The sequence below is a fragment of the Globicephala melas genome, chromosome 4 (genome assembly GCF_963455315.2).
Source record: "Globicephala melas chromosome 4, mGloMel1.2, whole genome shotgun sequence".
Classification (NCBI taxonomy): Eukaryota; Metazoa; Chordata; class Mammalia; order Artiodactyla; family Delphinidae; genus Globicephala; species Globicephala melas.
Genome location: NC_083317.1, coordinates 82,266,122 through 82,287,940, shown reverse-complemented (window position 1 = coordinate 82,287,940; position 21,819 = coordinate 82,266,122). Strand labels below are relative to the sequence as shown.

The following is a 21,819-nucleotide window of genomic DNA, read 5'->3' as shown; positions in this document are numbered from 1 at the left end:
AGGTCCTTCTCCCAAAATTGCTGTCAGATAAAGTACTTCTTCCACAGGAGTATGGAAATGAGGGTGCCCTGTCCCCCACCCCAAACCTAGTGCACAATACAGTAGGTACTCAGCAAGTCTTCGGGGATTTTTTTTTTAATGGCTAAAATACAAGCAAACACTTACTATTTTGCAAAGACTAGAGAAGGCACTTTGCATACACCTCCTCACTATAATCCTATGACGTAGGCACTACTTTTATTTCCATTTTACCCAATGAGAAAATAGAGACTTTGAAAGGTTAAGTACTTGACCTAGGGTGGAGCCAGGATTTAAAGCAGGCAGTTTGTCCCAAAGTGAGACCAAGGAATGAGGACACATACACCCCTCCCGTGCCGCGGAAGCCCCCACGTGTTGAGGGCATTAGACACACTGTTAGACATTAGCACGAAGTGTGCTGGGAACCAGATGAGTGAGCCGTTAATTTTGCCTGGAGTTGGGGTGGGGGGCAGAGGGAGTCATGGACAGTCACAGAAAGAAGGTGACAGTTGACATGGGTCTTGAAAGACAAGAAGGAATTTGTCCAAGGCACAAGATTAAGGGAGTGAGGAAATGGTGGAGGGACCAGCTTGGGCAAAGGTCCTGAGACTTGAACAATATATGGCATGTTTGGGGAATAATGTGTGGACCAGATTTCTCAAAATAGAGATCACAAAATGGCAGTCCACCCTCCAAATTCAACCTGAAGACACGAGTAAAGTATGTACTCGTAAACTGTATAATATAAACGTATTTTTAATGGGCCCAACTTTTAAAAATTGAGTGATTTCACATAAAATTCTGGACTTCTCGCTTTTCTTGAAAAACCATACGGTCAGCTGAAGTCACCCTAGGCTTGTGCCCCTGTGTGGCCGACTTTGCTGAGAAGTTGCTTCCTCCTCCGGGTGGACACGTGTTCCCTAGCACTCCCTCTTGCTCCCAGCACCTGCCTGCGACTCCCATTTATTTAACAAACCTGCCTGGCTCCTACGGGCTTTTGAGTATGCAGCCTTTGAGCTAGATGCTCAGGCTGAGTTTTGAAGGGCCATGGCAGGACTTTAAATTTTATCCTGAAAGCAGTCAGGAGTCTATGAAGGTTATTAAACAGAGGAGCACATGATCATATGAGTACAAAAGACAGGACGGTGGGAGAGAGATGAAGGCAATGTTGAAATTGTTAGGCACAAAATTACCCATGGACCGTCCTGGAGAGTTCTTCCTCCAGCTGAAGCAGTAGTTGTTCCAGGAGGGTCACTGCCACGTGCACCGGACTTGGAGTCAGAGGACCTGAATTTTAAATTTTTTTAAAAAATTTATTTTAATTTATATTTTTTAAAAAAATTTATTTATTTTTGGCTGTGTTGGGCCTTGGTTGCTGCATACGGGCAGCATGTGGGATCTTCCTAGACCAGGACTCGAACCCGTGTTCCCTGCATTGGCAGGCAGATTCTTAACCACTGCACCACCAGGGAAGCCCAGAGGACCTGAAATTTAAAAGAAGGTTCTCCTTTCAGACAAGACCTCCAGCGAGTCCCGTCTGAAGAAGGAAACAAGCACAAACCTGGGTCAAAGTCCCGACTTTGCCATTTGCTCTCTGCGTATTTCTGACAAGTCAGTTAACTTCTCTGAGCCTCAGTTTCCTCAGCTATCAACCAGGAATAACATTACCTAATTTGCAGAGTAGCTGTGAACATTGAATGAAGAAAGGTGTTTGAGCATGTTTGTAGACTGTAGAGATCCTAGGGGGTGTAGAGGATTACTGGGATTGATTTTATAGGAAGACGCCACCTGTGGGGCTTGGTTCTGGGAATGCCAGACATCTAGAGGTGGCACAAACCCCAAAGTATCTGAGGTTTCTGCCATCCTGGGGCTTTTACCAATGTCAGGCCACATCAAGCTGCATAAGCAAGAACATATGCATAAGGACTTATATCACCTGCCTCTCTCCAGTCCCCAACACACACACACACACACACACACACACACACACACACACACACACACACACACACAAGTCTGGTGCAAGGGCAAAAACCCAGCACGTGGTCTGAGCTGGGTCTGGTTTCCTGCGTCTTGCCTACAGCATCCCCATGCTTAGGGAGGGAGGCTGCGCAATCAGCCTGGTTTCAGCCTGTCCTTTCTTCTCTCCCTTCTCTGCCCTGCCGCTCTCTCACTTTCCCTCCCCCTCACTCCATCTCCAGCCCTGCAATTCATCACAGCTCTGTGTCCATGCCCTCTGTGACCGTGTCTCTCGGCAGCACTACTTTTGCATTTTGATGTTTAAACAATATTTTACCCAATATATGACAGCACTTGGAGCATTTGCAAAGGCCTTTCACATCTGTTATTTCATTTGATCCTTACCAGGTCATTGTCAGGTAGGCAGGGAAGGTATTATTAGCAGGGGTGATAGTCAAAATCTTTAACAACCAATATCCTAGGGGCCCACCGATTGGAATGGGTGCAGGCCATACAGCTGAGAGAGGGCTAGAGGCGTCCTCCCTTAGTTAGTGGAGGAGGGTTTGGGGCAGGGAGTGGTCCCAGAGTGGGGACCAGGAAGGAGGGAGTGGGGGGGCAGATTTGAAGGACTCAGGGAAATGGCTTTTTACCAAGCAGTCTGGAAACATTTCTGTTTCTCAAGCAGGTATAACTGTACCAGTACACACAACTGACTGATTGTCAGGCCAATTGCGCTGTTGTGCGAATTGAGGTCCAGGGAGGTAAGTAATTCGCACAGGGTTGGAGGTGAAAAGAAGTCCAGAAGTTAGGTCCCCTGACTTCTCAGGCAGAGATTTCTCTGCCATCTCAGAGTGCAGGCTAAAGGCAAGGTCTTTCGTTTGCATCTCACCCTCCATGATGACAGCACCGCAGCCTGGAACACTGGTGACTGCTGCTCCTGAAATACGGTCCCCGACCTCACACTTCCCTTCACACTTCTATTGCCAAGTCTTTTTATCTTCTCATTGTCTCCTCTGTCTCCCCCTCACATGTGTCATGATTCTGCCCCTGAATTCCCTCCCTTGACTGTCTCACTAATGCTCTCCACTGAGTCCCATCTCTTCTCCTATTATTTGTCTGGGAACAATTTCCAGAAATTCCCTGAGACCCTCATCCCTCTCCTGAGCTGCCACTGGGCCTCTCCCTCAGGTGTGCTCCTAGGTACCCCACCTCCACACGCTCCAAAGTGACCTCACCACCTTCTCCTCCCAGCCTGCTCTCGCAGTGCCTGTGAATGGCAGCACCATTCTCCCAGGTCCCTAGACCAGACAGGAGTCATCCACAGACCACCCACAAGTGCCCCATGACAGACGGCCAGCCTTCCGCCAGCACCTGATGCTCTCGGAAACCCCAAAGAAGATCAGCTCCGAAGTCCAGCCTGAGGCCAGGTCTGGTCTTCCATAGCCGTTGTCTCACCCTGAGATCATGACCTCATCTTCCTTTGCACTGCCTGTTCGTTTTTTTCGGTAAATATAATTTTCATTTTCATTAAACTAATACATAATACAGTGTTTAAAAAGCCAAATAGTCCTACTAGGTATAAAACAAATTGCTCTCTGCTTCATGTCTCCCCACCTCTGATTCCTACTTCTCAGAGTTAATTGCTTTCAACATTTCTTGCTATTTCTTCAAGTGTTTACCTCGATTTTCTAATGGAAATAAATGCTTATGTTGTAATTTTAGAGTTTTCTATTTTAGACATTATCTATTGACTTCTATCTCAGATGCTGTTGGTGTCCCACCTGTGCCCCTTAGACCTTCCCATGAAGCATCCTTCCTCCCTTCTAACTGCCAGGGTTGCATCTCTGTACCTGAAGACTTTGGGGCTCTGCCCTCACATGTACAGGCTGACGTTCCAGGAAATGACTATGCCATCCCCCCTTCCTTCAGCGGTCCTCAACCAGTGACTTTCAGGAATTGGTGTATGAATACCTCAGCTCCCTGCCCCTCAGGCAGAATAATTCTGAGACTGTGTTTTGCCCCATTTCCCAGAGTTTTCGTGGGAGTAAGTTCTAATCACTCATTCTTTATTGTTTGTTTTCCCTTCCCTATGTCACTTTCCCACTTCTCTATGAGTGTCCCCAGCACTTCCAAGTAAATGACTTGCTGGCAAATCCTTGTCTCAGGGTCTGCCTCAGGGGAAATCCAAACTAAGACAACTTCTGTAGGAAGATGAGGATACATCTTTCTTACAGGTCCTTTCCCTGAACACACACACACACACACACACACACACACACACACACACACACACACACAAAGCCCCACATTCCCTCAATATTGTTGAAGCATGGGGTTTTTAGTTAAATCAACATTCAGCATTTACATGATTATGACTATGTAAATATTGCTCACAGCTGACTGACATAATAAACTATATATGATTACATTTCTTTTTTATTTATTTTTATTTTTTATTTTTTGATGTGATTCTGGTACATTTCTTTTTTAAAATAACATTTCCCCCCTAAAGTTAATAATTACTTCTTTTTCCCCCTGTGCTTAGTTTTCTATGTACTTATTGCTAATTCATCCCTAAACTCTCTTATAGGCTAGAACTCTCTCTATAATACTCAAATAAATCAGGTTATCCATACATATATTCCATTAATTTCTTCAAAACTTCACGCCTGAGGCATGGGGTTTTCCTGCTCTAGTCTGGATTGGTTGCTCTCCTGGGTTGCTGCACAACTGTCATCCTGGGGCCTGCTTCATCATCTTTCTGGAAAATTCTTTAGTCTTTCTCCCATATTAGATTCTCCTCTTTCCTTGGGTCCCATGTCTTCCTTCTTGGTTTATTCCTCATAATATCCTTTAGTAGCTTTATGAGAATGGGTACGACAGAGATGCATTTTCTGAAACTTGGCATGTCTGCAAGTAACTTCGTTCATGTTTTATTAACAGTTAGACTGGCTAGAGAATTGTAGATATAAAATAATTTTCTTTCAGAATTTGGAAAAGAAATTGCTTGATGATCTTCTAGCTTCCATTCAGCAGTGCTTTTATTTGTTCTTGCTTTGCTTCCTAATTTATTTGAATGATATGATTAACATTTATACATGGATTTTATAATTAGCTGTTTTGTAATATGCTTATACATTTTTGTATTTGAAATGCTTTATATATTAATTCCACAGTTTTTTATTTTATGAAAAATTTCACATTATTGAGCTATATTATTGGATTTATAAAATTCACCCATTTCAAATGTACAGTTTAATGATTTTTCACTAAATATACCAAGTTGAAAAATCATCACCACAAACCAGTTTTAGAAAATTTTCATCACCCCAGTAAAATCCCTCCTGCCCATTCAGCATTGTTTTTGAGAAGTCTGCTACATTCTGAACCCCAATCATTTATATGGGGCCCAATTTTTCTCTCTAGAAGATTTAAGGATCTGCTTTTTATTTCTGATGTCTGAAATATTACAATGATGTGTATTAATATAATTTTTATACCGTTCTGGAAAATTTTTAAATGATTTCTTTAGCAATTAGTTCCAAACTTTTCTCAGTGCCCTCTTTCTGGAACTCCTGTTCTAGTATTGAGCCTTTTAGAATAATTCTCTAGTGCTCTTGTCTTTTTTCTCTTATTATTTTAAAAAAATCTTTTATTGTTTTACTTTTGAGAGATTTTCTAAAATATTTTCTTCCAAACATATACAATAAAATAATTAACTATCTTTATTTCCAAAAGTACTTTCTTATCTCTGAAGGTTCTTTTTTCTATAGACCCAATCTTGTTTCATGGGTGCAATAGTTTCCTTTCCCTCTGAGGATATAAATAATGCTGTTAAAATTTTTTTCTTTTCCTTGAATTGACTGTTTCTCCTGAGCTCATTGAAATCTCTTTGTGTGTGCACTGGGCTGGTTGAGTGGTGGACCACATCTCGGTTTACCCAGCAGACACTTCCCCAACCTCTTTCCTCTAGAGTGTAAGCCAGGCTTCCAGCATTGTGGGAGCCTAACAAGGAAAGAGGTGGAGGAGACTTTTACTTAAGGTAAAAGTTAAGAATGGAGACTTTTACTTAATCCCCCTGTTTTCAGTATGGTGCCTTACCTCTTCCATTTGCTTTGCCTGGTGTCTTCCCCAAGTCCACAGTCTCTCTCCTTTGGCCTCTCCAGAGAGTGAACCTCCTGTATTTTGCTGGGTGGGGTGGAAAAGTCATCTGGCTACAAGGACTGGAGAGAAGAATCAGACTTTCAGCTCTTCCTTGTGTTTTCAGCCCAACTCCATCCTTTTAGCTTCAGAGTTACCTGGTGCCTCTATTTTCTAAACTTTTCTAGGTTTGGTGGGTTTTTGTTGTTGTTGTTGTTGTTTGTTTTGGTTTTCATACCAAACTGGCTTCCTTCTTTTTTTTTTTTTTTTTTAACATCTTTATTGGGGTATAATTGCTTTACAATGGTGTGTTAGTTTCTGCTTTATAACAAAGTGAATCAGTTATACATATACATATGTTCCCATATCTCTTCCCTCTTGCGTCTCCCTCCCTTCCACCCTCCCTATCCCACCCCTCCAGTCTGTCACAAAGCACCGAGCCGATATCCCTGTGCCATGCGGCTGCTTCCAACTAGCTATCTACCTTACTACGTTTGTTAGTGTGTATATGTCCATTGGCTTCCTTCTTGAAGGCTTCTTCACCCCGTGCCTGCCTTTCAGGCAGCTTTATTGTCTTTACTTAGTCAGTTAATACTCATCTAACTACTTTCCATCTTCCAAATTTTGGGGGATATCTTCCATCAGCTATTGTCTCTTCTCTTGTTCCTGGAGTCCTCGTGGGTTTGTATGTTATTACTTTACTGTCATTTTAGGAACAGGGTCAAATGCATATGTTTAACGTGCCAAGTCTAACCAGAAATTCCCTTCCTGTTCTGCTGCCATACTCTCAAGCCTGACTCACATTTCTACTGTGGACTGCCTACTATTCCCCAAACAAACAGGCTCTTTCTGACCCCTTTACCTTTGCTAATAAAGTTTATGGAATATTCCTCTCACCTTCTTTGTGTCCTTGAAGACTAATCTTAAATATCATATACATGAAACCTTCTCCAATTGTCACTGCTAGAAAAATACCTTGCCCTCCTCTAATGCCCACGACATGTTTCAGCTCTCCTAAGAGACCTTCTACCAAATGGTATGTATGTCCATCACCTCCCCTATATAAGTTCCTTGAGGGAAAGAACAATATCTTAACATCTTAAATCCCTTTCAATCTGCTCAATATATATTTGTGGAATAATAAGAATTGTAATAATCAAATGTCTGCTCTACTGTGTACATTTAAAAAATGTGCATTTTAACCACAGTGGCTTTAATACTCACAGTAATTCTGCAAGGTAGAGTTTTAGCTTCAATTTTTAGGTGAGGGAACTGATGCTCAAAGATGTTAAACAACTTGCCTAAGGTCTAGCCAGAGGCAGGATCAGAAGTCAAATCCTATCCTCTCTGCCTCTAAAGTCTAAAGCCCAGTTGCTGTGCTTCACTTATTTTTTAGAAAAGTTTTTGTTAGTTACCTTTGTTTTAGTAACTTGGATACTTAACACTTTTCATCCACCTGTGTGCTATTCTCTCCACTCTGAAAGTGTAGGTGCATCATGGTCATGCCATGCATTCCAAACCCTTGTCCCTCAAGCTGGAATCTTCAGCTTGGCCCCTGTGGATCTAGATCTGTTATTTATTGGACATTTACTCTCTGCCAAACAATTAGTAATACTTATGGTTAAGGGCATGGGCTCTGAAAACAGGTTTAAATCCAGACTCCTCCACCTACAGCTCTGAGTGTGGGCAAGTTACAACCTATCTATGCTTCAGTTTCTTCCTCTGTAAAATGAACATAATAAAAGTTACCTAAGGTTATGGTGAGAATTAGATGAATTAAATACACATAAACTGCTTAAATGAGTGTGCACTAATTAATGTTACCTCTTATTTTCATGTGCTTTATCTCACTTAACTTCACACCGACCCTAGCAGGTAGAAATTATCTTAACTTTGCAGTAAGGAGCCTGCTATACAGATATAAATTGAGGTCTGTTTGATGCTAAAATCATGTTTTTAACCACTGTGCTACAGAGCCAGAGAGACAGATGCTATTTGTGGACATTTTTCAGGCTTTTAAAATTTGGTAATTCCATGAACAAGAAGACAGTGAACAACTTTGGTCTCCAGTGCAAGTGTGGAGAGAAAGTGAGAGCATCATTCTGTGTAGAAAGAAGAGCCATCCTTAGCCCTGATCGCACTAAAGTCAGGAAAAGCAGGGCTTCAGCACTCACTGCTGTGTGACATCCTCCCCACACCCTCCCCTGGTCTTATTTCTCTCATCTGTAGATGAGGGGTTGCACTGGCCATCTCCAAGAGCCTTTTGGCTCTCTTGCAGTTTCCCAGCAAAGCCAGGGTATTATCTGCTGAAGGCCAGCACCATCTGGCGGCCGTGGGCCATAACCCAAGCCCATTATTCCCACTGCCACCCGGTGGCCACTAATGCCACGATAAGTTTGCATGCCATTTCGAATTAAAACACAAAAATCAAAAAACTCTGATACACTCATACACGTTATCTTTATAACAACCTGATAAGATAGGTAGGGCAGGTGTTTGTACTCCCTTTTACCAACAAGAAACTGGTGTGCAAAGAGGTTAGGTGAAAGGCATGGAGTCATGGCAAGCTGGTTGGGTGTCAGAGCCTGGTTTAAAAGTTTCTGAGATATTAAGCTACCTCTGAAACAGTTCTAGTAGGTATTATAGAGAACGAACCAAGTGCAAGATGCTTCACATTTCATTTAGTCTGATACTGAGTATCAATGATACTCCGTGAAGTTAAATAATTCACTCAGCATAGGGTATAGCAAAGGTAGGATTTGAACTCAGATTCTACAACTCTACCCAAAGATATTTCTCGTCCTTGCCCTCAGTGCCTGGGGCTGGCACACAGAACAACCAAGTCTTCTACTCTCCAGAATCCGGTAATTCCTCTTCAGAACTGAGTCCCTAAGTTTTAGCTGGGCTGACAGTCACCCAGAATAGAGACTACATTACCCAGCCTCCCTTGCAGCTAGATGTGGGCAGAACTGATGTAGTCAATTTTAAGAAAGAGTCTCTGAAGGGAGTGGGCATAACCTTCTTTGCTGGCAGTTTCTAAAGTGGCTGCCAGTGACCCCACTTCCTGGAAGTCACACTCTTGTGTAATTCTCTCCCCTTCGGTGTAGGCTGGAGCTAGTGCTTCTAACAAATAGACTGTAGCAAGAAATGATGGGAAGTCACTTCCAAGATCAGCTTACAAAAGACTGTGACTTCTGTCTTGCTCACATTCTTGATGTCTCTTCTTGCCTGCTCGGATGAAACAAGTTGCCATGTTGTGGGTGGCCTTTTGGAGAAGCCCATGTGACAAGGAACTAAGGCCCTTGGTCCAACGGCCTGCAGGGAAGCAAATCCTGCCAATAACCATGTGAGTGAGCTTGGAAGCAGATCCTTCCCAATTTGAGGCTTGAGATGTCACAGCCTGAGCCAACACCTTGGTGGCAGACTTGTGACAGACCCTGGGCCAAATGGCCTGGCTAAGCCATGCCTGGATTCCTGAAACTGTTAGATAATATATGTTGCTGTTTTAGGCCTCTAATTTTTGGAGTAGTTACACAAACAATAAATAGCTTACATACCTTCTTCCTTCCTTTTCTCTTCCTTGCTAGTTGGAAGGTGGATGTGATGGTTGGAGCAGACTACTTGGACCAGGAGATAGACTTGGGAATTGAGGCCCCCCCCGCCCCCACCCCGCCATGGAGGAAAAATGAGAAAGAAGGAGTCTGGGGCCTGACACAGTGGAACATTACTATTGTTTTGAATTTTCTTTCATTTTCAGCAGAACCCAATGCTTCCCTTTCTGTGTTACAGAGGTATGTGTCATTTTGTGTAAGCAAGGCTATCCCCAGGCAAAATGGTGAAATAGGTGAAATTTGCATTTGATGCCCTCGTTGTTTCTGCATCTTCTCTGCTTTTTTTTTTCTTTTGCGGTACGCGGGCCTCTCACTGTTGTGGCCTCTCCTACTGGGGAGCACAGGCTCCGGACCCGCAGGCTCAGCGGCCATGGCTCCCAGGCCCAGCCACTCCGCGGCATGTGGGATCTTCCCGGACCGGGGCACGAACCCGTGTCCCCTGAATCGGCAGGCGGACTCTCAACCATTCCGCCACCAGGGGAGCCCATCTGCTCTTTTCTTGCTCTTTCCCTTGTCTGATACCCTGTCCAAGTCTTCAGTGACTGCTTAGTGTCCCCTTTATACGCCAGATCCCAACCCCCGACCTCCCTCTCCACCCTCTTTTTGCCATTAAGTTCCGGCAGGGCTCCCATGATGCCACTTCTCCCTTCAAAAGACTGATAAATGCGTGCTTATTTGCTTGCAGGAGTATAGGAGGAGGGGCAGGGGTGGGGCTGGAAGACAAAATACTCTAAGTAGATTTCAAATGATGGCATTTCTGGAATCGTGAATTTATCAGAAAGATATTTTTAAATAGTGAGATCTTTCTCTCAACCAAGTGCACATGGGCTGCTCTGTACTCTAAGGCTGAAGGGAAAGAGAATGTGCGAAGGCACTAGGATGAATGGGTGAATGAAAAGTGAAAGGCAAACTTTTGTCAAGAATACAACATGGTAGAGAATATAGATCTTATTTCCTTGATGACTTTGGGGAGCAATTTATGATTCCTGAGTCCCCTACCAGTCCCCCACCCTCATTCTTTTTTCATTGCCATTCTAGTAATACTTGGATATAAAATTTGATTCTCACTAAAGCTCAGAAGAATTTGGCCTTTTGAGCTCTCATAATTTATTTCTATTATGGGTCTTAATAAATATTGCATTTTTAATTGTTTCTTCCTAGCTAGGGATCAGGGAGTATTTCTCATACCTGTGTTTCTGGCACCAAGCATGGTGCCTGGCACATAGTAGGCCCTCAATACATGCTTGTGTATGCATAAGGGGGGGCTCTTTATTTCTTGGGAAGCATCCTCAGGTCAGTGTATGTGATACCCCACCACACACAAATATAAACTGTTATTGCAGAATTCATTCATTTATTTAATAAAAAATTATGGAGCGCTTACCATATGCCAAGTACTGTTCTAGATGTTAAGGATAAAAACATAAATGAAACAGATGAAAATCTCCACGCTCATGGTGCTTATGTACTAGTGGGGAAGGCAGAAACTTAAGAGATAAATAAGTAAAATATACAGCATTTTGGAGGATGGTAAGTACTATGGAAGACAATAAAGTCTGAAAGGGTGGCGAGTGAGTCCTGGGGGAAAGAGGGGTGGTCTGTGGGAGAGTCACATGTGCTTCCCAGATATCCTGAGTATTCCCCTACACTTCCTGGCTTCCATTGTGGTAAAGCAGGGCCAGGTGGCTGCTGTTGGCCAATGGACTGAGAGCAGAAGTGGTACATATTTTCAGGCCAAGGCGGTTTAGAGCTAGTAAGCCTTTTCCATCTTCCTGCCTCAGAGAACTTAGAGGCCATGAGTTCAACAAAGAGTGTCACCAGATGGGAAGAACCTTGGTCCCTGTGTCCTGGATGGAGGAGAGTACTTCACCCCCATCTGCTTTGCATTTGTTGCCCTGACTAACACAGTGGCATTTGAACAAAGTCCCAAAGAAGCTGAGGGAGTGAGCCATGTAGTTACCTTGGGGAAAGAGCATTCCAGGCAGAGGGAACCGAGAATGACATCTGGACCAGCTTGAGTAACTTACAGATAACCAACTTCACTTCTCTCCAGCTGTCTTGGGTGCTCTCACCCACTAAGAACCCTGTACATCAGGTTCCTTTTTTAAAAAGGAAAAGAGGCCAATTTATTTTGTGATTGTGAACAAAGAAAGAAATGGCACAACTATTCACCTCCTAGTCTCTTTCTCTCATTCTCAGGCCCCAGACATTTTTTCCTTCAGGATAAATGTGGCTTACTCTGGATACAATGTAATAGCAATGTCTGGACCATGCTCTCCATCCCTCCTGCCTTGGGGAAAGCTGGAAGAGTTGTGTTGGGTATCAGGACATCATCCTTCCGCAGCATCCCTTCAGTGGTGCTGCCCTTCTAGCTCCTGGCCATCGGCCCGCCCTCACTGATTCCCACGCCCCAAGGCTCCTACATTGCATGTGGGGCCTTTTTCTCATGGGTTTAATTTCTCTTAAGACCACTTCACAGAGGTTCCATTTTAATTGCTAACTGCTCAAGTGCTTTGTCTTACTTAAAAAGACAAGTTTAATAAAGCCCAAAATTCTTCTGTCTAGGTCTTAATGACCTGTGCAAAGTTAACTTTGACGAATGGTACATTTTAAGCCAAAACATACTCTCTGAACCCTAAACATAGTATAGCTTTTGGTGCTCTTTCCAAAGGCAAGCAAATCATAACAATATTCTGTGTAGAAAAATCCAATATATAAGCTGACACCACTTTTACCTTTTTCTTCTTTTTTAAAAATCCCAATGCCTATATTTACATAATGACAAATGAAATTTTAAGAAAACTCTAATACCAATGTTTTTCAAACTTAAATAATGTTCAGGTTCCTTGTAAGGGAAAAAGAGTCTCATGGATCTCTAGAGTTGGCTTAAATTATTTTTTATGATGTTGCATACACATATATGTATATGTGTATATATGTAAACACAAAACTAAGGAAAAGATTCATTTTTATAAATTTTATGCATCTATAAATCCAAAACAAATTTATAAAGTAAATACAAACAGAACTACCAAATGGGGAAATTAAAATTTACAATGTTGACTTAATATAAGGAATGGTGTTTTGCTGAAACCAAATTGCCCCTCACAACATAAATATTTTACTGACTGCAATAGCACAGACCTGTTTAACCATATACTTTGTGATAACTCAGTTCTCCCACTAACCTTTGTTTGTATGGTACACCACAATATAATTTGGCTGTAACTTGGTGTGACCACATCATTTGTTTTTTAAGTCCCTTTGTGTTTTTTTTCTCATACGTCTGCAACAATTCACTTAGTGCTATTTGCCAATCACAAATCCAAACAGAGGCAGTGAAATTGCATTCCCAGAATAACTATAAAGGGTTAATAAATTCATAAAGAGATTCCACCCCACTAGTAATCCAATACAAATTAAAATTAGAGCCACTTCCACTATCAAACTGGCAAAGCTTTTTAAAAGGATAAAATAAATGCTGGTGGGTATGTGTGATGGGCACCCTTGAACACTTTTGGCGAGAATGAAAACTGGCCTGAATTTTCTGGAAAGCAATTTGGCAGTAGGTATTCACAGACTTAAGAGCTTTCAAAGCATTTGAATCAGTAATTTCACTTACAGGTTTTTATCCTAGGGGAATAATTTTGAAATGTGGGCAAAGATTTCTGTATAAAGATATTCATGGCCCTGTTCCTGTTAACAGTGAAAAATAGGAACCCTCCTAATGTCCAAAAATAATGACATCAACTATATTATCCACAATTATGTAGACATTACAAATATTTGTGAACAATTTGAATAACAGTATATAATTTTCAAGATCTAACATTGAGAAATAATGCCATTTGCAGCAACACGTATGGACCTAGAGACTATTATACTAAGCGAAGTAAGTCAGAAAGGGAAAGACAAATACCATATGATATCACTTATATGTATAATCTAAAATATGACACAAATGAACATATCTATGAAACAAAAACAAACTCACAGACATAGAGAACAGATTTGTAGTTGCCGTGGGGAAGGGAAGGATTGGGAGTTTGGGATTAGCAGACTCAAACTACTATATACAGAATGGATAAACAACAAGGTCCTGCTGTATAGCACAGGGAACTATATTCAATATCCTGTGATAAACCATAATGGAAAAGAGTATGAAAAAGAATACATATATAACTGAATCACTTTGCTGTACACTAGAAATTAACACATTGTAAATCAACTGTATTTCTATAAAATTAAAAAAAAACCCAAAAAGATATAACATTGAGGAAAAAATAAAAAGCAGGGTACAGTACTATATTTTCTATATAGTTCTATTATATAAAAAATATAAATATGCAGAGTAAAAGACCCAACGAAAATAAGTCAAAACCATGAGTGCTTTTTTTCCTGAAATGTGGGTAATTTATGCTTTACTTTTTATATTTCCTGATTCTTTCAAGTTTTCAATAATAAGTATACAACAGTTTCATTTTTTTAATTAATGTAAACAGACCTATAAAGGACAGCATGTCAGTTGGACCATGCTAAAACACTCCTGACTGTGAGTTGGAATTGCTTCCCTACAACATCTATCCGCAGGTCCCAGGTCTACTTTCTAGAGTTACACAGAGTAAGTTTACAACTGCTGCAGAGATGTTTCAAGAAGGTCAGTTAGCAACCTTCCCCACCTCCCACCTCCATAACCCAGCTCCCCCCACTTCTGTCAATTTCCTCTCTGCCTAACACTTTCAGCTGTTCTCTGTCAGGGTCTCCGATTTCACCAGCCTGCTTACCTTGCTCCAGACAGGCTCCTGTTTAATAAGTTTCCTCTAAAAATGTGATATTCAGAACTAAAGACAGGTCTCCAGAGTTCTAAAGTACAGCTACAGTTATGCCACTCCTCTGCTTAAGAACTTCCAAAGGCTCTTACCAGAAGATCAGACCCACCAGCTTGGCATTAATGCCCTCCTGGATCTGGTTTGAGCCTTTTGTACCTCTAACACACTCTACACCAGTGCTTTCAAGCTATGGGTTGCTATGTATTAGTGTCATGAAATCAATTTTTTAACCAGCATCAAAAAAAAAAAAAAGAAAATACCAAGTTGCATTGCACATACTAAAGACAATGTCACAGGGTGTACACACATGCATGCACACACACACACACACACACACACACACACACACTAGGTTACTAGGTCATAGCTGAAATGTATTTCTTACTGTGAGTGATGATCAAAAAATTTGAAAGCCACTGCCCACGTCAGAGCCACATCAGGCCAGCAGCTTGTCTCCAATCTTGCTTTGTAATGCCTTTAATCCCACTGTTCCCTCAGCTAGGAATTCTCCCTGCTCTCTGCCTACTGAAATCCTTCAGCGTCCTAATAAGACAGCACATACTCCCTGAAGTGTTCCCCATTTTCCCTCATGTGTGATCCTGAAATGATGATCTCATACCTTTCTTATAGCACTCAAAACAGCCTGCCTTGCACTGTAGTTTTGTCTGTACACTGAGCTTAGAGTACCTGGAGGGCAGGGCTGTGTCTTACCCACCTTTGGGTCCTTCAAAGACCCAGAAGTATAGTGAACCGGATTGATGCTCAATAAATGTCTCCCCAACTGAATATTTTCTCTATCTCCTTCCAGGAACACTTTCTGGTGTGCTTCCTCCTTCTATTTTCTTGACCATAGGCCCCAGTAGGCATAAGATCTGTGTCCTGGGGCCCTCGTTATCTACAGTGGTGCCTCTAAAAACCAGTCTGTCCTGAAAGTGTTCATCTTTCTTGAGGAGGAATAAGAGAAATAAACATAGTTCTATCCATTTTAAAGATCTCTCCTTTATTTGAGAGCGTATCTCTCCTATACTTTTGCTGTTAAGATGTATTTTTATGGAGCAATGTTGACGGTAAATTAGAAAATAATAGTTGATTTCTAGTGTGTGTATGCTAATTGTCTTTATTTGGCAAAATAAAAAGCTGGTAATTCTATATTCGTATTTAAAAAGATTAAAATTAAAAATTACTGGTTGGGAATCAACTACCCTTTCTGGGCTGGCTGAAGATAGGTTCACTTTCTTAAATGCTAGATAAATTCACTGACATAGGGCTGGAGGAGGGTTTCTCTTTTCATCTAACGGACTACTATTTATTGGTCTACTCTCCTCCTCTGACGTTTCCACTCTCCGGTTCCTAACGATGTTAATCACGCCAGAAGTCCCTGGGGTGAGACAGTGTATCTCTGGCCCTTTAAATGGGGGCGTGGTGTAGAGGGGCGGACCGCCCAGGAGAGACCCGGGTGAGAAGAGGAAAGCGGAAGCATGGTCACCGGGTAGATACTGCGCGTGCGTGGGGCTAGAGCAGGGGGCGGGTCACGCGGGCTGGGGATCCTGGGCTGGAAAGGCTGAGAGCTCAGGTAACGAATCTCCGGAGAGCGGGCCAACGGGGTGGGGGCAGTGGTGGGGGGCTGTACCCGGGGCGGGAGGAGAACGCGTGCCGGGACCTTGAGCCTCGGCCCTTTCCCCCGCGCGACAGCGGGGCGGCCTTGGAGTGGCTGACCGAGCGGCCCCTGATGGGCTAACAGGACCAGGGCCCACCGTCCGGGCGGGGTTGACTCTGGGGCGGAGGAGAGTGTCCTGTGTTTGGCCTGGAACTTGGGTTAGGCAGTTTCCACTTGTTGGTTCCAAAGAATGTGAAGCTGAGGTGCAGGTGCACCCGCTTCTCCAGATTGTGAGCCTTGGAGGCCGGTAATCACTTCCCTCGCGCAGCGGAACAGGTGTGTAGCCCGCCTTTGGGGTCTGGGGCGCAGGTGTAGGCTGCTCCATCCCTCGAGGCCTGGGATAAGTGTGCTTCCCGAGTGTGAGGCAGAAGCTTAGATGGGGTGTCCATCTAAGGATTGGTGCGCACCCTGTGAGGCTCGGTCCAGTTTCTCTCTGCTTGCAACGTGTGCCCCAGAGTGAGGGCAGCAGGGGACACGTGGGTCTCTGATGTTCGAGGCCATTCCTGTGTCCTGGTTAGTTCTCCAAGTGTGGTACTTGGGGAAGGAGTGGTGGGGCAGATGGAAACAGAGCTGCCTAAAATGTTTGGGTGTGTTTCAAAGGAGGAAAGGTGGGATGAAGTAGTATCAGTGAGAAAGGTTTCATGGCTACGGGTGGTCAGGAACTGCTGGGGAGCCTTCTCCAAACAGGCGTGCCTCCTTCATACCCTGCTAATGTTAGATTGATACTAGAATGGTCAGGAAGGCTGTGTCCTCTACCATACTCCCCGACCCACGGCAAACAAGCCAAACGTGGTCGGTAACTTGTGGTGCCAACTTTACTCCAGATGTCTGCGATTAGGAGATAAATTATCAGGTGTGTGTGTTTCAAGTATCTCTAATATAAATGGGGATGGAGGCCCTACATATGTTTGTGTAAGATATGGGTTTGCTCATGGTTAAATTTAAGAAGAGTAGCTATTGAAATCTCTGTCAGTAGCTGGTGTGTTCCATAGAATGCAGAATAACGATAAATGGGAGAAAAAATTCTGGTTGAACTATTGGCTTCGTATGTCAAAGAGACATATGTGAGGAAATTTTTTCCAGAGGTCAAGGGAATAGTATGTTGATTATCCTTTATGCATTTCCTTTGTACCTGGACCAGCGTCAGCATATGGATGTTTTCTGTCTTCCAGAATATTGGGACCTCTTGGTGATTTTTCAACTCTTTCCCACCCTTTCATAGACATATCAACCATTGTGACACCAAATGTCAGTTATGTATGTGAATGAAAAGTAAGGCCTTTTGAACTTAAGTATGTTTAACTTTTGATTATAGTTTTCACAGAGTTTAGATAACATCTTCTCTTAACCTACAGCTTCGGGTGTCATCTGTATATATTTGTAAGAACAAACTGTTCTATTCTTAAGTGAATTTTGAATTAATGTGTGAATTATCTTCATTCTGTATAACAGCCTTTGTGTTATGTCATCCAAGCTTAAGCACCCTAGAGAGAAATCTCCTACCTCCAATATTTATAAGTTTCAGGGAAGGACACTGGTTGGCCAGATTGGATACAAGAATGTCATGTGCTTATTCTTCTGGCCAAGCAGAGAGGGTATTTGATTGGCAGCACCACCAAAAGTACATGGTTGAAGTGGAGGAGGAGCGGTCTTCCAAAGGAAAGATGGGTCTGTTTCTGAAGTCGATGAGTAAGGGTGAAACTTGAGCACCCTCAAAAAGTACCTTGAAGATTGAGTACCCGGGGAAGGAGTCATGTTAGAGACTGATCTCTCAGGAAGTTCAGCACGGCCAGTTTTTGCTCGATGTTGGAACAGGTGAAACGGATTGCTGTGTATGAGGCATGAGAGAAGTGAGACTGACCAAAAAGCCAGTGGATACCCACCCCCTCCCCCCATGCATACTCTGAAGCTTGTAGTTATTGAGTGGAGTGGTATGCAGAGTCCCTGGCTCTGTGTGAATCATTTCTTTTCTTCTCTTTCCATTTGCCGTAGATAATGGTTGAATTCCTATAAATTGAATGAACATATGATACATTTTCACTGTTTTCATCTTGGCCTATAGGCTGAATTAATGTAAAAAAACAAAATATTTGAAATTCTGGAGTTTGTGTCATGTCATACATGAGCGAAATGATCATTTAAAAAAATCAGTGTTAGGGATTAAAAAAAAACTCAGATGCAAAGAGGGGAACTTGCAAGGTGGGAGGCTTTTGTGGGCAGAATGACTAGCCATATCTTATTTTGAATGACCAGAACTGCTGTTTAAGGCTCTGGAAGCCAGTGATGCAGTGTTGCTTGGCTGCTTACCTAGGGAGGGAGGGTGGGGGGTAGGTGGTTAGGTGGATGGATTGGTGGGGTGAATAGCTACTATGTAATTAGGCACTGGGAATACAGTGATGAAAAAAGGGAGATATGGTCTTCGTTTTCCTGGAACCTACATTCCAGTTGAGGGAAGGGAATGGAGGTTCAGACATGGAAAAATGATTGCAATGTGGTAAGTGTGATAAAAGGAGAACAATGTTATAGGTGCTTATTAACCAGGAACCTAGTTTAGTTGAGCAGGACAAAAAAAAGCTTTTTTGAGGAAGCAGAGTTTTAGCTGCTATCTGAAGGATGAAGATGATCGTCTGTAGTTGACAGGCCTCATTACATAAAGGTAGAACTCAATTATAACTTGGTTTATTATGGCATAGATTCCTGCATGCTATAAGTCAAATAATATCATCTGAAGCTTAACAATTACAGGTAATAAAACTGGTATATTTAGGGCTTCCCTGGTGGCACAGTGGTTGAGAGTCCGCCTGCTGATGCAGGGGACACGGGTTCGTGCCTCAGTCTGGGAAGATCCCACATGCCGTGGAGCGGCTGGTCCCTGAGCCATGGCCGCTGAGCCTGCGCGTCTGGAGCCTGTGCTCCGCAACGGGAGAGGCCACAACAGTGAGAGGCCCACGTACCGCAAAAACAAAAAAACCCAAAAAACAAAAAACTGGTATATTTAATTTGCAACACAGGTGTTATTCTTATATTCCAATTCTTGTGTTGATCAGCAGATATTTATTGAATGTCTGCCTAGCTATGCAAGTCAGTGAGCCCAGTGATGTGGAGTATACAAAAAAACCTGGCCCCATTTCTGTTGTGCAGCTGGGGAGAAAAGAAGTAGTCACATGGTAAGTTAACTAATGAATCAATATAAGGAAAGTGCCAAGCTGCTGTTCTAAAGAAGACATGCATTCTGGATTCAGAGGATGTTTAGGGAAGGAAGGTTCCCAGAAGGAAGGATGGAAAGAAGGAATTTAGATAAATGGAAGGAAAAGGAAAGGGAAGGTGAATTAGTGTGAGCAGACATGGAGGGAAAGTGGTAGCTATTCTTTTTTTTGGGCTGCGCTGTGTCTTCGTTGCTGCGTGCGGGCTTTCTCTAGTTGCCGCGAGTGGGGGCTGCTCTTGGTTGCGGTGCGTGGGCTTCTCATCATGGTGGCTTCTCTTGCGGAGCACGGGCTCTAGGTGCACAGGCTTCAGTAGTTGTGGCACGCGGGTTCTAGAGCGCAGGCTCAGTAGTTGTGTGTGTCCCTTGCATTGGCAGGTGGATTCTCAACCACTGAGCCACCAGGGAAGTCCTCGAAGTTATTCTTGAAGGACTCTGAATACAAATAATAAGTTTAGTCATAAAGGAGCTGTTATTCTGCCTGGAATGGCTTAGAATTTGGAATTTTATCCTGTAGGCGTTGGGGAGCTGTTAAAAAAGAGTCCATTTACCAGAGAAAGATAATAGAAAACAAATAGAAGTTAATTCTGTATTATATTTTTCTTCACAAAACAAACCACGAGAAGATAAAACAAAACAAAGAAATGGAAGAAGAGAAATACTTGGATTGGGAGGACCAGAAACAAAGTTGATGTGTAAAATTGCTTTCATATCATGATTTTGTGATATCTTTTGGGGGATATAGTATATTTAAAAAAAGACAAACTTGATTTGATTTCAGCGTAATTTGAAAACTGTCTCATATAACACTTTTGGGAGGAAGAGATTGTCAGTGAATAAATAGGATCCTGGAACTTGAGAACAGTTGGGAATGTCTGCCAAGGTTAAAAAAACTGGTGGAAGAGTTCCTCATTTACCTGGCCTAATATAGGTCACATTCTAACACATTCTTGTTTCAGGGTCTTTAACTTTAGAAGAATTTGGAAATCTTGAGGAACTTTTAAATTTCTTGAAAATCTAAACTGTGTCCAGGCATTATTCTAAGTGCTTTACAGTCATTATATCATTTATTCTTCACAGTAACTCTGCCAAATAGGTAGTTGCATTCCTAAGAGTCAGGACTCTCAATTGTAAGTGACCCCCACCTCCCCTCCCCCCCCCTCCCCCCCCGCCGAGAAAAAGAAAAATTGGGAGAGTGTGTTGGCTTATGTAGCCAAAATGCCAGAAAGCTGTGGCCAGAGCTAACATCACAAAACACTGGAACCTGGAGGCTGAATGATATCAGGACACTCGTTCCTCCTTGTCTCCGCTTCTGTTTATAGATTGCTTTCATTCTTGCTAGAGAATTTGTACCTAGAGTATAAATTCTGTTGATAGAGGCAGATCTCCAGTGACAGATGCATAGTAGATGTTTAGTTGATACGTGTTGAATAAATGACCTCCTTTTCTGCAGAACAGGATGGGGTGGAGGGTGGGGAATATTGCTCAGCCTTATTATGCATTGTTTAAAGAACAGTGGAAATGGCTCTTCCTTACCAGTTCCATTTTAGTGAATCCTGGTGAAGGACCCTGGCTATATTGTGCAATCTCTGTTACCAGGGGCTTTTTGATTGGCAGCCTCTACAAGAACCACATGGTTTGAAGGAGGCTTTCCCAGAACAAGAGGTGATGCTCTGGGCAAACAGCACAAATGGCCACAATATTTCATCTTACAGATGTAGAAATAGAGGGGCTCAGAAAGGGTAGACAAATTGACCAAGGTCATAGATAGGAATTGGTAAACCCCGATTCAAATATGGTTTTAATGGACTCTTTGGTTTATGTTCTTTCCAGTTTGCCGCCACATCACACTAACAGGAGCTCGGTGAAGTGAAGGTTGGAAATGAAGTAGGGTAGCGTGGCAGGATGATGTTATTTTTTCAGAGAATGCTTGATTTCTTGAAACTTCTTCAGTGCGGTATTGGTATTCACAGATGCTGAGCTGTTCTGAGAACCTTTCATTAACTCCAGATAGAAGATTTAAAAAGAACCAGGAAAAAATTGTTTTCCTTTCTGAGTTATTTTGGGGACACAAATGTGAAGAATGAAACATTTTAGGTTATTGAATCATTTAAAGTTTTTGTTCTTGTTATGTGGTCTTTTCCACTATTTAAAAAAATGTGTAAGAATAAAACTTAACTGTACTCAGGAAACACTGAATGTGAATTTGTGCATGCTTGCAAACATTCCTTGACTAATTGAAATCATTTTTGCTAAGTGGTACTAATAAGAGTGAACTTTATTAAGAAGTAATTTGTCATGAGCCAATTCAGTCTTCTTTGAAGAAGGGCTTGTAAACGCTAATATTGCTCCTGCCTTTGGCTCATTGCAAAAGGAGAAGTACATTTAGTACCCGAGATTGGA

The 21,819-nt window shown here is 42.5% G+C and overlaps 1 protein-coding gene across 2 annotated transcripts in view; it reads left to right on the top strand.

The window, feature by feature from the left end:
- The window catches only part of VPS8 (VPS8 subunit of CORVET complex), a 391,603-nt gene that overhangs the window by 67,806 nt on the left and 301,978 nt on the right, over window positions 1–21,819 (top strand). Inside the window, exon 1 of one of the 2 annotated variants that reach the window (XM_060298320.1) lies at window positions 16,041–16,130. The exons of the other annotated variant lie outside the window; for it this stretch is intronic. The gene's annotated coding sequence lies outside the window, so the exon portion shown is untranslated. Of the gene's footprint in view, window positions 1–16,040; window positions 16,131–21,819 lie in introns of those variants that run through there. 2 annotated transcript variants of the gene reach the window in all.